A 19,057-nucleotide genomic window follows, 5' to 3' on the forward strand; every position below is an offset into this window, starting at 1 on the left:
TGAAATCAGAAGCAAGCATATAGGATTTAGGCAGCTGCTAAGAAAATCCACTTTAATGTTCCTTAGTCAAGGATTGGGGAAAACAAAATAAAACATAACACAATGAAAATTGATTTGGTTTGGGTACACACTCCATGGGATACCAGCACATAGAACCATAGTTATTGATTCAGAGGATCATGGACTTAGGGGATCATATATATTTTGGAATCAAAGACTCACAGACTCATAAGCCATTAAGTTACAACTTCTCTCAATAGCTCAAAGAATCAACTCTTGAAATTACCAAGTTCCCACCGAATATTACTGGCAAAAGACCAACTTGTTTCTGCTTGAATATTTTCTTGACCAGAAATGGTTTATCTCTTGGGGCATCCAATTTCCTCCTGGATAGCTGTGAAAGCTAGGAAAGGCATGCATATATTAATCTAAAATATATCCTCTTGAGCCAACTCAACCCTGACCCTAGATCAATCTCTCAGGCCTATATAAGAGAAGACAAATCCATCTTCAAATGGTGAAGGAATGCATAGGGAACAAGAGCCTGCACTTTTATCTTGGCTTTTAACCTATTAACATGGAACTATGTTTTTCCTTCTGCCTGCTGTCTCCTTCATCTTTTGTCCACCTTTCCTTTCTCCCCTTATTCCTCCCTTTAAGCACTTGAGTCCTTAATTAGTACATGCTAACTAAGTCATTATAACATAAGGGAAGATTGAAAATTTCAAGTTTTCCTTCACATTGTGCAGATGAGAATACTAAAGTCTAAAGAGTGAAGTGATTTGGTGCAAGGTCAAACAATGAGCTCAGCATGAAAATACACAATCTAACTGGCATAGATGAAAACGTGGTAGACGTGGTGTCCTGGGGACTATTTGTTTGCTGTTTGTTTTAACTTTAATGTCATATAATGAGACTACATTTACAATTATTAGACAGAAGGAACCCTAAAGAATGCTGTCTACTTTGTGACTTTCATTCCCAGGGAATACAAGGATGATTTTTCATTTTGTCTCTAAAAAAGCATGCATGGCAGAAGTTCCTTTCTTTTTTTTTCCCTCCTTGTCATTTTGTCCAGATAGTTCCCACATTCCATTGTAAATTCAGGGCATGATGCTGCCTTTTGCCTTTGGAAGGATGAAGTTAAAGAATGCAGTGAAGCAGTGATGCAGAGAGAGACTCTGGGGCCGGATGGAATGGTCTGTTCATAGGGGACCAGCAGGAAGATGGGCAAAGAAAAGAAGTGGACCTTTTTTAAAAGGAGAGATACTTATTAAAAATTCTGTCAGCAAGATACCTAAGGAGCTTCACTCTAGGGGAAAATGGAGAACTCACTTATGGAAGTCAATTCAACTTCATTACTGTTCCCAGTGGAGGCAGATGGAAGAATAAGACAGTGGAGGCAGATGGATAAGATTTATAAGAAAAATCTGGGAGGCAATGGTTGAAGTCATGAGACACAGGTTTTATCTTGCCTGTTGCACTGAAATATCTGAACAACCTTGGACAAGCTATGTTCCTTCTCTATATCTGATTTTTCCCTGCATATGAAATGACTAGACAATATCAACCTCCATCATCAATTTTACCACCCCCTGATTCTAGATTTCCTGACCATTAGTGTATGTGAAGAAACCCTGAAATTGTAGAATTTGATCTCTCAGTTTAACAGCAAACTTCTGGGAAGTATTCCGGATATATTTGGGACCTGCCATTCTCCCAATTACCTGAGTGCAGAGATGCATGATGCTGCCTTTAGTCACTGACGGACATTAATCTTGTCAGCTCCCTTTTCTACAAGAATGACTGCTTTAATGGGAAACTCCAGCCACTGTCAACGTGCCTGGGGGTGTGAAGAAGGAAGGGTAGATGAATGGGAGGGTGTTATTAAAAAGGGAATGATGGATGAGGATATCAAGCTCCTGTACGCTGAGAGGGGGATGGGGTTGGCATGGAAGTTGGAGCATGGCTTGAAGTAGCCTGACCCATTGCCTCTGGAGAATGTTTTAAAATGCTCAGCAGAAAATTGAGGCTCCTTTGTTATACTTAACTTCATGCATACCACTCCATGCAATGAACGTTGTATAGTGTAATAGTTAAGAGTCCTGGTTATGCTCTCAGCGTGGCTTTGGATCTTGTCTTTACTACTTTCAGACTGTACCACTCAATTGTTTCATATAAAAATTTGAGATAATAGAGCCTATTTGATGGAGTCATTGGGATAATTTGACAAGATAATGCCCATAGAGTGATTCGCACGGGGCCTGGTTCATACTAAGCCTCTATAAAGTTGGTTGTTACTGCCACACTTTAATCCTATGTTATTTACATGTTTCACTTACACTGTCCCATTTAATCCTCATGAATCTCTATGATGTAGTGTAGGAATCATCACTCTGCTGCACACAAGGAAACCGTAGTTCAGTGGTATTCGAAGTCAGATAGGTTCTAAAGTTGGGGCAAGAACAAAATGTTATTTGTCTCATAGGTCAACAAGTGAGTACACATATGTTGAGCACCAATAGTGTGCCATAGTCCATTTTGTGCTTCAGGGCAGACTGTTAACCCTCAAGGCAGCTGGATGATACAGTCTTGCTTATATGAAGATAATTGAGGTTTAGGGAAAGCAAGATTTACTTAACAGTGCATGGCCAGTTAGGGAAAGAACCAAGGGTTTGAATAAGGTCCTGGAACACTAAGTCCAGTTTCCTTTCCATCTTAGTCTGAGTGCTTCCCTAATCATATAATTAATCTTTAATTATAAAGAATGCATTAGAAGATGAAGACCTTATGGCTTAATAATGCATCCAAATGAGAGCTAGCATTTTTAGCAGTGATTCTAGAAGGTAATTTTCTCCAAAATTATTTGAAGATCAAGAATTGGTTAAACGAGTTGGTCTATGGAGACCTTATCAGAGAAAACAGCATAAGTATATGCTCATGACATATACCATGAGCTTTGAAGACAGACACATAGAGCTGAGATCATATTCCATGACATTTACCACTTTAATGTCGTAGAAAAAATTACCTTTTAAAGTTCAATTTTTTTCTTCTGTCAAAGAAAAACAATACTACCTCTCAGGGGCACTGTGAGGATTACATATGTAATTGGAGGTAACAGTGCTTGTTCACTACCTGGTAGCTTTAACAAAGGAAAGTAGGCTTTACATCGAGCATTTGAACCTACTCAAATTCCTATGTGTATGTTCTGATTTATAGAACTATTTCCTATACAGATAGTTATGATCAACACTGAAGGAAATAAGGAAAAAATAATTTAAAAAATATATGTTGCTCTTCTACCACAAGTAACATATTGATTGACATTTTCCTTACACTGTGGAGAAGTTTCCATGAAGGTTCAGACTCTAGGAATAGGAGTGTAACATAGAAGGACATAGGATATATTACAAGGCACATGGTATACATGAAATTGAAGACTAGCTTTATCCATGTGTACTTTCAAAAAGTAAAACGTTAACCTTGGACAGAAATTGTCCCAGGGGATATATAATTTTGGTGCAGCCTATGCACAAGATAAAGAACTTTTAGATTTCTCTTAACATCAATTATCACCCTCAATTAATTTTTGTTGAGTATTCCAAAGTCATGGGAATATAGGAGCATAATAATTTCAAAGGCCCATTGGTACTGCAGTGTCCAATAGAATTTTTGCTGATGATGACTTTCTGTGCTGTCCCGTACTGAATATAGTTTGTATAACTGAAAAATTAATTTTAGAATTTTTTAAAAAACATTCTTCTCAAAAATGTTTATTTATTTCGAGAGAGAAAAAGGGCACAATCGAGAGAGGGCAGAGAGAGAGAGGGAGAAAGAGAATTCCAAGTAGTCTCCATGCTGTCAGCACAGAGTCTGATGGAGGGCCTAATCTCATGAACCATGAGATCATGACCTGAACCAAAATCAAGAGTTGGACGCTCAACTGCCTGAGCCACCCAGGCACCCTGACTTTAGCATTTTATTTAATTTTAGTTGATTTAACTCTAATAACTACACATGGCTAGTAGACATTGTTTTGGACAACACAGGTAGCAAGAAAAGGAAACTGTTCTCAGGTAACTTGGATTCTTCTTGACCACTGTGTGTGTGTGTACTCTTCCTGCAATATCTGCTCTGTCTCAGACTAAATATCCCTATTCATAGAATAAAAGGGTTTCACTAGTTCCAGGACTATATGCACATTGGTATTGAAGCCACCATGTCCTGTGCTCATGGCAGACATCACTAATTAAATCACCACACTTCCTTCCACTGAACCAGATGTGGCATTAATATCATCCTCCACATGATGTCCTAGAAAGCACTTGCCAGTAGATTATAATTGGCATGTGAGAAAGAGTTCGTTTGCTTTCTGTGCTAAAGAGCCTGTATAGTCTCTTCTAATTCCAAATTATTTGGTTGGGTCCAAATTTCCTTGCGTCTTATGAGGAATAGAATCTTATGTTAAAGGATATGGTTATTCTTGAAGCCAAGATGAAAATAATGATGATGATTCTATCATTTATGAATTTACCTAAATAGTTTTGAATCTGTTTCTACCATGTAATGGAAGGAAATCTGTCATTAGAATCAGAACAACTGAGTTCTAGTCCCAGCTCTTTTAGTTATTCGGTATGCAAAATCAGCAGCCATTCAGGGGATTGGGGCCTCAGTTCCTCCATCTGTAGAATATGGTGGATTAAATGTTCTACCATATCCATTACTTTAGCAATGAGTTAATGGCAGAAAAATACTTAACTAAGGGAAAAAATACTATTAATATCCTGGTGGTGAAGTATGGCTGTTTAGTATGTTTAGGTAGAGTAGGTGGTCTTTGCCAAAGAGTACAGTTAATATTTATTTGGATTAAAATTGTGGCTGCTTTATTTTCAAAAGTTGGTAGGGATAAGAAGGGTTATCTGTGATGACTCTTTAGGCACACACACACCCACACCCACATTCAAACAAATACTTGCTGATGCATATTTTACGCGATGACTGTAGATATAAACATGAGATTAATGAAATGTGACAAATGGAAGAGAACCAGGAAGTCATTTGTTATAGGTTGGACTTCCAGGAAACAAATACCAAGATGAAGATTAGCATGGGCAAGGTTAATAAGAAAGTTGCTCTAATCAGCAGCTGTTGAAGAGAAGGAAAGGAAATAGGATTGAGATTGGGAAGAGGGAAGTCAATGTGTGATTTAATCTCAGTGGAACACCTTAGCCAACACTGCAGGCATTATGAAGATGGTATGGTCTTCAGATGTGTCTTGAGCTGGAGCAAGAGATCCAGGCCTTCATATTCCCATGAATCAACCAGTTATTGGATGCTGGAATTTCCCGGAAGGGAGTACAGCCTAGGGGAAGAAACTATCTTTAGTTGAGGTAATTCCCAAGGGTAGCTTGAAGCTGAGGGCTGTCTTCCATTCTCTAGAAGCTGGGAGAATAGTTCCTTACTCCTCAAAAGGCAGAGTTCTGAACAGCTCTTTGCAACACCCATCAAATTGTCTAATTCATCAGTGTTGTTTTTTGAAGTATGACAACGAAGGCTGAGCTATAAATTGGCCTATCTGTCAATAAAAAGAATTCTTGGGTATAGTAGGACTAGAATCCAAGACTTCATGCTTCCAAATAAGTGCTTATCCATCTACTCACCCTTCTTAACTTCACCCGACAGAGTGTTTAAAGTCAGCATAATTCTGGTCATGTGCCGTGAGTCTTCAGAGTTGATTGTACACTCAGCATGGTTAATTAAATCACAACTTTACACAATTAGGTGGACCCAGATGATAAGACTCAGCTAACTGGGCCCTCTGCCCACTGCTTGTCACTTCATCTCCTTACCTCTTAATGGACGCCGTGGTTCATTTTCTTAAGCATTTATTCCAAATAGTTTCCCTATTCCACAACCACTGGTTCCTTTTAACCTGTCCGTTTCAGCAACCCCAGTCCAAAAAGGAAATAATAAATATTAACTTTAAAGAAAAAGGCTAGCATCCTCTCCCAGAATTTGTCTCATCCAATATGGTTATCACAAGAAGATTCAGAGCAGAGTTTTCAAACCTTGCCACTATTTGGGACTGGATAATTCTTTTCTATGTAGAGCCGTCCTTTGTATTGCAGGATGTTTATTAGCATCCCTGACCCCTATCAACTAGGAGACAAAAACACCTCCTCCAGTTGTGACTGCAAAAAAATATCTCCAGATTTCTAAATGTCTTCAGACATTACTAAATGTCTCCAGATATTACTAAATCCCTCTGGTTGAGAACCATTCCTACAGAAGTCTTCAGACTTAATACTTTCTGTTGCAAGGAAAGACCTGTCCCTCCTTTTCCAGTGCTTTCTATTCCTTTCGCTCCCACAGTCATTACCTCCTTCTGCCTCATGTATTTTATTTTTTTCAATATATGAAGTTTATTGTCAAATTGGTTTCCATACAACACCCAGTGCTCATCCCAAAAGGTGCCCTCCTCAATACCCATCACCCACCCTTCCCTCCCTCCCACCCCCCATCAACCGTCAGTTTGTTCTCAGTTTAAGAGTCTCTTATGCTTTGGCTCTTTTCCAATCCTGCCTCATGTATTTTAAAGAAAACATGTAAAAATATGTTTTTAAGAAAACGTCTTAACATTTGAAATTCCCTTTATTAACTTCCTTCATCTCCTTTTCCCCCTCTTTTCCAGAGTTCAATTTTATCTTGGATATATATGTTTTCTTCCTATATGTATTTTATATTTTTACTAGATATGTATGTAACAATGAATTGTGTGCTTAATATATTTTATAAGTGCTACTAAATTACATATACCACACTGAAAAATACCTGTTTCTCATTCAACATTATATGCTGAGTTCCCTTTTCTGTAATGATGCATGTAGATCTGTTTTATTCATTTAAACACACTAAACTCTATTAATTCTTTTTCCTCTTTATGGGATTTAATTTGTTTTCCTTTTTACACCTTTATAAGCAGTGCTGCAGTATATGTGTAATATGTATCTGTGTCTTTCTGATACAAGCAAAATAATTTCCGTAAGGGATAATACCTAGGAATAAGCCAGGTAGATGGGAAGATTGTACACCTTTACTATGCAACTACTCACCAGAGTGACCTAATTAATTCACACTGCCATTCAGTAGTGAATTGAAATGACCATATCCCCAATCTTAGGCAACATAAGTTAATGTCAATTGTAAAAAAAAAAAATGTTTTTTTGCCTGAATGATGACTGATTATTTTTGTTTTTATTTTTATTTTTTGTGCAATTCAATGGTCTTTATTTATCTTATTAATTTAATTTAACTTTATTTTATTTTATTTTATTTTTGTTTTTATCTTATTTTTTTATTCTCAAGTTAGTTAACATACAATATAGTTTTTGGCTTCAGGAGTAGAACCCAATGATTCATCTCTTACATTTGACACCCAGTGCTCATCCAGATAAGTGTGTTCCTTGATGCCTGTCACCCATTTAACACACTCCCCCTTCCACCCCCAACCCATCAACCCTCAGTTTGTTCTCTGTATTTAAGAGTCTCTTCTGGTTTGGGGTGCCTGGATGGCTCAGTCAGTTAAGTGTCCGACTTCGACTCAGGTCATGATCTTGGAGTTCTTGAGTTGGAGCCCTCGTTGGGCTCTGTGCTGACGGCTCAGAGCCTGTAGCCTGCTTCGGCTCTCTCTCTACCCCTCCCTCTCTGCCCCTCCCTCACTTGCACTCTGTCTATCTCTCAAAAATAAGTAAACATTAAGAAAAAAAGAGTCTCTTGTGGTTTGCCTCCCTCTCTGTTTTTATCTTATTTTTCCCTCCCGTCCCCTGTGTTCATCTGTTAAATTTCTCAAATTCCACATATGAGTGAAATAATATGATATCTTTCTCTGTCTAATTTTGCTTAGCATAATATCCTCCAGTTCCATCCACGTTGTTGCAAATGGCAAGATTCCATTCTTTTTCACTGCTGAGTAGTATTCCACTGTATATTTATACCACATCTTCTTAATCCCTTCATAAATTGATAGATATTTAGGCTCTTTCCATAATTTGTCTGTTGTTTATAGCACTGCTATAAACATTGGGGTGCATGTGCCCTTTCAAATCACCATTTTTGTATCATTTAGATAAATTCCTCATAGTGCAATTGCTTGTTCATAGGGAAGTTCTATTTTTAATTTTTTGAGGAACCTGCTCACTTTTCCAAAGTGGCTACACCAGTTTGCATTCCCACCAACAGAGCAATAGGGTTCTCCTTCCTACACATTCTTGCCAACATCTGTTGTTTCCTGAGTTGTTAATTTTAGCCATTCCAACCAAAGTGTGAGGTGGTATCTCATTGTAGTTTTCGTTTGTATTTCCCTGATGATGAGTGATGTTGAGCATCTTTTCATATGTCTGTTGGCCATCTGGATGTCTTCTTTGGAAGAGTGTCTATTCATGTCTTCTGCCCATTTATTCATTGGGTTATTTGCTTTTTGGGTGTGTTGAGTTGGTAAGTTCTTTATAGATTTTGGACACTAACCCTTTATCCAATATATCATTTGCAAATATTTTCTCCCATTTCATCAGTTGCCTTTTGGTTTTGTTGATTGTTTCCCTTGCTGTGCAGAAGCTTCTTATCTTGACGAGGTCCCAATAGTTCATTTTTGCTTTTATTTACCTTGCCTCCAGAGACATGTCAAGTAAGAAGTTGCTGTGGCCAATGTCAAAGAGGTTGCTGCCTGTTTTTTTCCTATAGGATTTTGATAGTTTCCTGTCCCACATTTAGGTTTTTCATCCGTTTGGAATTTATTTTTGTGAATGGTGTAAGAAAGTGATCCAGTTTCATTCTTTTGCATGTTGCTGTCCAGTTCTCTCAGCACCATTTGCTCTGGAGACTTTTTTTCCATTGAATACTCTTTCCTGATTTGTCAAAGATTAGTTGGCCATTTATTTGTGGGTCCATTTCTGGGTTCTCTATTCTATACCATTGATCTATGTGTCTGTTTTTGTGCCTGTTTTTGTCCTGATGATTACAGCTTTGTAATACAGCTTAAAGTTTGGGATTGTGATGCCTCCAGCTTTGGTTTGCTTTTTCAATATTACTTTGGCTATTTGGGATCTTTTGTGATTTTTTTAAATTGAAGGCTAACATGTATAGAGTATAGGCATAAAGATCACTGATCATAGTGTATAGTTTAACAAGTTCTTATATTGATGTATAACTGTATAACCATCTGGTATCTTATTGCTGCCATAACATATTACCTCAAATTTAGTGACTTAAACAATACAAATTTATTATTTTGTCAGAAGTTCAAAACTGGCCTCACTAGACTAAGGTAAAGTTGTTGGCAGAACTTCATTCCTTTCTGGAGGCCTTAATAGAGAATCTGTTTCCTTGATTTTTCCAGATTCTAGAAGCTGCTGTGTTCCTTGGGTCATGGCTTCCTTCTGTCTTCAAAGCCAGCAACATTTCTCTGGCACTATATCCATTGTCCTATCTCTTTCTCTGACTCTCTTCTGCTTCCTTTTCCATTTATAAGGACCTTTGTAGGTACCTTGGGCCCACCTGGATCATCCAGGATAATCTCCCTATTTTAAAGTCAGCTTATTAGTGACTACAGTTTATTTATTTATTTTTGAGAGAGAGAGAAAGAGTAAGTGGGGCATGAGCAAAGAGAAAGGGGTATAGAGGATCCAAAGTGGGCTCTGTTCCGACAGCAGAGAGCTTGATGTGGGCCTCAAACTCAGGGACCATGAGATTATGACCTGAGCCAGAGGAAGACTCTTAACTGGCTGAGCCATACAGGCACCCCTGATTAGTGACTTTAAAAGTTAGTTCCAATTAGACCTTATTTCCGTCTTTACTTTAATTCCCCTTTGCCATGTAACCTGACATATTCACAGGTTCTTGGGATTAGTATATAAATATCGTTTGGAGCCATAATTCTGCCTATCACAAGAAGTAGCTACTATTTTGATTTCTAGCTTCATAAATCAGTTCTGTCTTCATTTTGATTGTTTTTAAAGACACATGAAATCTACATTATGTATTCTTTTGTCTGTTTTTTTCCACTCAACATGTTTGGGATTTTATCTCTATTATGAATAGTTTGTTTTATTCTGTAATATTTCTTTATATACGTATATCACACATCATTTATCCATTCTGCTGTCAATGAGCATTTGGATTGTTTAGAGATTTTGTCTAAATGAATAATGTACAAACATTTTTGAACAAGGATGTGTGAGCACCTGCACTCATTTCTATAGAGAATGTGCCAAAGAGTGGGAGTACTTAGTTTTAAGATAGACATTTATGTTTAACTTGAGCAGGAGCTGCTATGCAGTTTTCCAAGGTGGTTTTACCATTTTACACTTCCACCAGCAAGGTAAATAAGTTCCAGTTATTCTTCAGTCTAGCCCATTTATATTCCCCATCTTTTTTCAAATCAGCCATTATGCCTGATAAAGAGGTATCTTTCTGATCTAAAGAGGCATCCCATGATGGTTTAATTTGCATTGTCCTGATAGGTAATGATAATAAGTGACTTTCATGTTTATTGTCCTTTCACATATCTTCCTTGAGGTAGTGCTTGTTTAAGTTATTTATTTTTTAAATTGAATTTATAATTTCATTATATATCAGACTTTGGGAGTTTGTTATATAACCTAGATATGCATCCTCCATCAGATACATATATTGAAAATATTTACTTCTAGTCTGTGAATTGTTTTATTACTGCCTTATTGATACTGTCTAATAAACAGAAGTTTTTAATCTTAAAAAAAGTTCTTTCATCTTTAAAAAAATTAATTTTATGGTCATTGCTTTTTGAGTCCCACTTAAGACCTTTTTGCTTACCTAATAATATTAATTAAAAAAATATACATATTCTTCTAGAAGCGTATGCCTTTCACATTTGGGCCTATGATGTATCTCAAATTAATTTTTATACATGATGTGAAGTAGAGGTAGGTTCATTATTTATGGACATCTAATTGTTCATATACCACTTTTTGGAAAGACCAGCTTTTCCAAGTTGAATTGCAATGTGCCATATATTTTTTTTAAACCAATGACCTATATACTTGTGAGTATAATTTTTTAAAATATATTCTTTTGAGGGGCGCCTGGGTGGCGCAGTCGGTTAAGCGTCCGACTTCAGCCAGGTCACGATCTCGCGGTCCGTGAGTTCGAGCCCCGCGTCAGGCTCTGGGCTGATGGCTCAGAGCCTGGAGCCTGTTTCCGATTCTGTGTCTCCCTCTCTCTCTGCCCCTCCCCCGTTCATGCTCTGTCTCTCTCTGTCAAAAATAAATAAACATTGAAAAAAAAATTAAAAAAAAAAAAATAAAATATATTCTTTTGAGATAACATAATAATTGATTAATTTATAACATCAACTATATTGGTTTTTCTCTTGTGTTGGGAGTCTTGGTTTATGATTCTAATGATTTATAATTCTAATAAGATATTCCCCCTTTCATGGTGTGCATTCAAACCCAATTATTTTATATTTATGGAGAACGGAGACCACAGAAATGTGACTTTGGGTTCTTTTCTGTCAATTTTTCTACAAATTTTAATAGACTTATTTTGTAGTTTCCTTAGTCTTATGATATTGATTTCCTAAAAGTAAAAAAAAAAGTGACAGGTACTAACATTCACTGAGTATTCACTGTGTTCAAACACATAGTGTTCATGGTGAATCAGGGCTCCCTCAGCACAAGTTTACAATATAAATACACATGAATACTTAAGAGCCATCATTCCATTTACTTGTTTAAACAGTCCTACCACTATATTCCTCATTCTACCAATATTATCCTTATTTTAATGGTAAATGATGAGTCTCAGGAAGATAAACTTATTTCTCTAAGTTCCTAGAGCATTAAATGTTGGTAAATTATGTGTTTTAGTCATAGTACCTTAAGATTTTAGGTTTCAAAGAAGCCCTAAAGTCTACTCCATAGAGTCATTTTTAGTCATCCACACCATCTCAGGTGGTCAAGAGGTCTTTCAAAAATAGACTGGGAACACTTCAGTGACATGTTGCTATCTTCCCAAATAAGAATACATAACTTGGAAATTAAGAGCTTAATGTCTGGTTAAGATAATTATGAATACTGGCTCTTTCAATTAGCTCTGGATCCTTTAGTAATATAGTACATAATATATCCTTTAGTACATAGCATTTTTGAATCTCAATTTCCTTATTGGTTTTAGTGAAAAAGAAAAAGAAAAACAACCTGGGGTGCCTCGGTGGCTCAGTCAGTTAAGTGTACGAGTCTTGAGTTCAGCTCAGGTCATGATCTCACAGTTCATGGGATTGAACCCTGCTTTGGGCTCTAAACTGACAGCGTGGAGCCTGCTTGGGATTCTCTCTCTATCCCTCTCTCTCTCTGCCCCCCCCCACTTGTGAGTGTGCTCTCTCTCTCTCTCTCTCAACATAAATAAATAAATAAATAAATAAATAAATAAATAAATAAATGTTTAAAAATTAATAATACCTATGTCACAAGGTTACCTTGAGGATCAAATGAGATAATTCCAACTTCTCTCCTGGCAGAGATCTGTATATAGTAAGTCCTATGTATATACTAGTGTTTATTTTTATTTCATCTTTGGAAAGCCCTAATTTAGAAAAAAAATTTGAATTAGAGTTTGTAGGCTTTTATGCCTGTGGGAAATTCAGAGCACAGCAGTGTCCGTCCTTGAGTTTTTGAAGCTAACCACTTGCTCCATCTCAGTCTTCTTGTACCTAGGGCTAACTTCCACTTTTTAAACTTCGAGTGTTATACTTTAAAGATGATTAGTTATTTGTGTTAAATAATTAATATTTTTTACATAAAACTCAAAGTGAATACCATAGATAGGTAACCAAAATATGTCTGTCCAATGAATGAATGAATGAATGAAGTCCCTATACCCGCTTGGTCATTATCATTTACTATCATATTGTCTCTCCATTTAATTTTAAGGCCACCATATATTCTTTAGAGAATAATTGAGCTTTTGTCATTATAGATTATATAGATAACATCTACCACTTCACCCCATAAAGATCATATTGTATTTTTATACATGTTTTAAATGCATATAGTATCTCAGATAATCCTTACAGCCTTTCAATTATATTAGATATCATTATTTCCCCTGAAAGAAAAAGAAATTGCTACTTAGAAATGTTAAGTAGTTTAAGTGGGATCTGAACCCAGATATATTTGATTTTATAGTTTAGTTTCTTAAATACAGAACATTATTAACTCTAAGATGAATTGCCAGTGAGAAAGTAATTCTAGTCACCTCTTTTATGATTGTAATGGAGAAATGTTCTGTTCCCTTGACTGATTTTTCAGTTCTTTTAGAGTATTCCTTTTCTCTTTTCATTTCTCTCACCTGATACGTCCCTCTACACTCTTGACAGGTTGTTATTAGAAACATTTCTGCATATTAACTTGAATTAACTTACTTCTACCTCATAAACCAATGTGTGAGTGACAGGTCCTTCAATACACCTGGACACATGAGATGCATCTCATCTCCACCAGTTTATGTGGGTCTGTCATACTCCATCTCACTATATTCCCAGATCCTTCTTTTTTCCTTCTCTAGAGGCTGAATATCAACTCAGCCAGCACTTTCAAGACTGTCTTTGCCCCACCTCTGAAAAAAATCATTGGCATAATCTCAAAGAGAACTCAAATGCATTATTACAAGTTGTAGTTGGATAATTCTGGGATAAATCTTCAAAGGAAGCAGACATCTGATGAAAAACAGTGACATGTGTTAGAAAGGGCACTGAGCCTGGAGTCGGGAGACCTTGATATGCATGCATACAAGTTCAGCCTTCCTGCCACTGTTGCTTCTGGGTAAGTTGTGTCACCTCTCTGAGTCTCAGATTTCATACCTCTGAAATGAAATTACAGATCGACTGAGGCAAATAAAGTGAAAGTATTCTATTTAAAAAGATCATGCCAACAGGCAATTATTGTCGTGAGAGGTGAAAAAATACATGGTTGATATTTGGGGTAGATGATCATTCAATTTCTTCAGTAGGATTCAAGATGATTTTCTTATCTAATTAAGATTCATTTATTAATTCATAAATATTAATCAACTGATGAACTATAGAAGTAAAAAGTAATATACAAGATCAACCGCTCATATATAAAAGTAATAATAAGAAAATATAATTAATGAAAGAATAGCGCTTATAATTGTGATGTGAGCATTGAAAGATATAAGAATAAATATAACAAGAAAAATAAGACATCCTAAAGTAATACTAGTAGCTGAAGAAGAGGAAGAAAAAGAGGGATATATATGTATGTATGTATGTATACATATATTTTTTTTTCTTCTTGCATGAAAAGACACTATTTAAAAGCTGTCAAGTCATACCTAAATTTTAGAAACAGGCATTTATACTATAGATTCCAAACAAAATCTACTATAGATTCCAAACAAAATTGGGAAGACCTTAATAAAATTATTCAAAAATTTATTTGGAAGATTAAATATGCAATACTGATTCTGTTATCTTTTTAAAGACTATTAGAATAGTTAGAAAGGAGTTATATCACATGAATATTAAAAGTACTTTAGAGCAACAATAAGAAAAATTATGTGTCTTTAGTATCACAATATGGACAGACAGAAATAAAAAGGAACTTAAAAGTTATAAAACCAGACCCTAGTGTGTACTGTGATTTTGGAAATGCATAAAGTATTCACATTATTGGTTTAAAAAGAAATAGAAGGGGCGCCTGGGTGGCGCAGTCGGTTAAGCGTCCGACTTCAGCCAGGTACCGATCTCGCGGTCCGGGAGTTCGAGCCCCGCGTCGGGCTCTGGGCTGATGGCTCAAAGCCTGGAGCCTGTTTCCGATTCTGTGTCTCCTTCTCTCTCTGCCCCTCCCCCGTTCATGCTCTGTCTCTCTCTGTCCCAAAAATAAACGTTGAAAAAAAAATTTTTTTAAAAGAAATAGAAAGAAATGTGTTATTCAATATATGGTGATGCAGCTATGTCCTCCATTTGGAAGAAAAAAGTATATCTGTATAGGGGCATCATTAGGTCTTTTTTTGAATAGTAAGGCCTTACTATTACTAAAACCCAAACATCTAGGCAAAGAATGAATGGATACTATAAGGTGAAAAGCTCCTGGAGATTACAGAAGCATAGGAGACATTCAAGTTCTAAACAGCCAGAATAAATTGATTGAACATAAGATCAATATAGATTGAACATATGATCATTTATTGAATAATCCAGACAGAAAACAAATTAGTGGTGTGGAAAACAATCCAGACAGAAAAAAACTAGCCCCAGAGTGGAAAGTTATTCTGTGCCTTAATTCAAAATTATTTCTTTAATGTCTCACTCAAAAAAATCAATCTATTCCATGAGCAACTTAACTTCTTGGAAGAACAAAGGTTGGCACTCTTTAAAAGAGCCCTATGAAATCCAGCACTGTGTGATGTAGGGTTCATAGTGCCCTGTATGCATTGAAAAGTACTATTATGTCAAGAAGCAAGAAAATGTGACACATTAAACTGGAAGAAGATCAGAAAATAGAAACACATATAGAAATAATTGAGTTAGCAGACCAGGATTTTATAACCGCTACTATAAATCCATTTAATGTGCTCAATGACTTAAAGGACAATATGGACTAAATATTGCGGGAAATGGGAGGTATTAAAAAAAAAACTAAATGGTAATTCTAAAGATGGAAAAGCAAATATAATTAAAAGAAAACACAATCCCTGATGAGATTAATAACAGATTAAATATTATGGGGAGGGGAAGACAAAATAAAATCAAAGAATTTGAATTCAGGGAATAGAAACCATCAAAACTTCAGTACAGAGGGCGCAGCAGGAAACACAAGAAAAAAAATGCACAGTGCTCAAGTCATTGGCTACTGTTGGAATGCCTCAAGCAGTCTAACACACAAGTCAAAATGAGAGAAAAGAAAGGTGCAGAAAAAACATTTGAAGAAATAATGGATGAAGGTTTTCAGAATTTTAGGAAAACTATAAACTGGCATATTCAAGATGCTCAGAAAACTTAAGAAGGGTTAGACACAAAGAAAACCATACCAAGGCAATCATAAGGAAATTCCTAAAAGCCAACAATGAAGAGAAAATTCTTAAAATCAACCAGATAAAAAGACATATTACAAACACAAGAATACGTATGTTTGAAAGACTTTTCATCTGAAAATTTGCAATCTAGACCCTAATGAAATAGCACCTTTGAAGTGCTGAAAGAAAATACATACGTTGACAAAGAATTCAATACCCAGTGGAGACATCTCCCAAAATTAAGGTGAAATGCCTTTTCAAACAAGGAAAACCGAGAGCATTTTATCATCAGCTAACCTTTTCTAAAAGAAATATTAAAGATGTTTTTTAGACAGAAGGAAAATGATATGACAAAAACATGGGTTCACACAAAAGAAGGAAGCTTACCAGAAATAGGAAGTAAACTTACTCATATCTAAATGAGTAAATATTAGAAACAAACAAATTTGAGTTCTGTATTCTGGTAATGACAGAGTGCCTCGTGTAAGACTAAATGTCCATATGATAACAGTGATAAAAACTAGAAAAAAATGATTTCAGAACCCTAGAAAGCACTTACAAACAGGAAGAAACTGGACAGGATTTGTCTCTCAAAAAAGTGGGGCAGGAGTCTTAAAAAGCCAGAGAAGAAATGAGACATTATATACATGAGAACAATAATAATAATGAAGGCTGGCATATAATCATACCAAAACAAAACAAAAAAAAAAGGATGCTAAAATACAATGATGTGGAATCTTGAAAATGCTTACAGAGAGGCGCCTGGGTGGCTCAGTCGATTAAGCGTCCCACTTCAGCTCAGGTCATGATCTCAAGGTTCAGGGGTTCAAGTCCCACATCAGGTTCTGTGCTGACAGCTCAGAGCCTGGAGCCTGCTTTGAGTTCTGTCTCCCTCTCTCTGCCCTTCCCCTGCTCACTCTGTCTCTTTCTCAAAATAAATAAACATTTAAAAAATCAAAAAAAAAAAAAAGAAAGAAAATGCTTAGAGAGAAAGAAGAGTACATAAAACACTGTCAACCTAGCATTCCATGTATATATACATATAAATATATTTCACAAATGAAGACAAAATGAGGACATTTTCAGATAAACAACAAATATTCTTAATAGCAGATGCACACTACAACAAGTGCTGAAATTCTTCAGACTAAGGCATATAATGCAATATAGAAATTTGGATCTATAGGGAAAATTGAAAAGCATTAGAAATAGCAGATATGTAAGTCAATATAAAACTGTTTCTTAATTTCCTTTAAATCCAATTGACTAAAGTGAAAATAATGTGACAATAATAGCAAATGAAAGGAAGGAATCTTAAATGATATTATACTGCTATAAGTTACTGTATGTAAAGTCACATATAATTATTTCAGGTTAAACTGTGATAATGAAAATATAGTATCAAAATAAATCAATAAAATTTATTATATATAATGTTATCTCTATTTATCTATCTAATCTATCTATATTTCCATATTCATATCTAAAAGAGGAGATAGATGGAATATTTAAAATATATAGTGGTTGCCACAGGCTGAGAGGAGATGAACATGGGGAATTATTGTTTAATGGGAACAGAGATTCAGCTTGGGATGATGAAATAAGTTCTGAAAGCAGGTAGTAGTGATTGTTGCACAGAAATGTGAATGTACTTGAAGTCACTGGTCTATACACTTCAAATTATGGGATGGGGGAAAAACAGGGTAGTAAAGAACATAAAAGGAAAAGTGGTACATTTAAACATGAGCATAATAGGCGCGCCTGGGTGGCGCAGTCGGTTAAGCGTCCGATTTCAGCCAGGTCACGATCTCGCGGTCCGTGAGTTCGAGCCCCGCGTCAGGCTCTGGGAGGATGGCTCGATCCTGGAGCCTGTTTCCGATTCTGTGTCTCCCTCTCTCTCTGCCCCTCCCCCGTTCATGCTCTGTCTCTCTCTGTCCCAAAATAAATAAATAAATAAATAAATAAATAAATAAATAAATAAAACATGAGCATAATAATTTGATTTTATATTAAATATTGTGTTTTGATCTACACTCAAAACACAAGGCAACAATTGTTAGATTGGAAAATGCAAGAGAGAGTAATGCAACATCGAAAATCCCCAGCTAGGCTAAAGGTAAAGAAGAGAGAAAAATACAACTGCTCAAATGAGGAATTCTAGAGAAAACTTTACTACAAGTCCTACAGAAATTGTTAAAATGATAATGTAAATAATTTTAATTACTTAATTTGACAAGTCCATCAAGACTCCAGAACTAACATGAGAATTGAAAGTAAACATTTTTTACAGGAACACATTTTTTTTTATTTATATAAAGGAAAAAAATTAATGACTAAAATGTATGTCATAAAGTTCCACATATAGATGGGTTCAATAATTATTTCTAACAGTCACTGTATCAGAAATTACACCAATATTACATATGCTCTTCCTTAAAGTAGAGAAAAATTGCTTCACAAGATCACTCTAAACCTTTTTGTAAAACCTGACATTAAAAAAAAATCCATCCTAAAAATACATGTAAAAAATATTATCAAAATAACATTACACCTGGGACTTCTGGTTTCCAGTCTCTCATGTAAAAAGCTTGGAAGTTGTTACTCCATCCCAACAAATAAAAAGCTGAATAAACTGAAAAATCAAGAATTCTTCCATTTATAAAAGAAATGGGTCACAGGGCAATAGCTACCCCCCACCCTCCCACCCTGCCAAACTGGAGAGACTAATGGATGAATACAGAGGATCACAACTTGCCAGAAAGGTAGAAATCTCCAGAAACCAGTGCTGGAGTAGGAAAACCTGTACTGTAACACTACTGCTTTTCAACATCACACTGGCAATTCTAGCCGATACAATGAGCCAATAAAGGAAATACGGTGTAACAGATTGGGAAGTAAGAAATAAATCTGTCTTTGTTCATAAATGACATGGTCATCTATGCAGAAAATGCAAAAAGATTTGACACAGAAAAAAAACTACTGG

This window comes from Lynx rufus, unplaced genomic scaffold (genome assembly GCF_022079265.1).
Source record: "Lynx rufus isolate CCGP_SWC_20201006 ecotype Redwood Valley unplaced genomic scaffold, mLynRuf1.p SCAF_10, whole genome shotgun sequence".
NCBI classification, from domain to species: domain Eukaryota; kingdom Metazoa; phylum Chordata; class Mammalia; order Carnivora; family Felidae; genus Lynx; species Lynx rufus.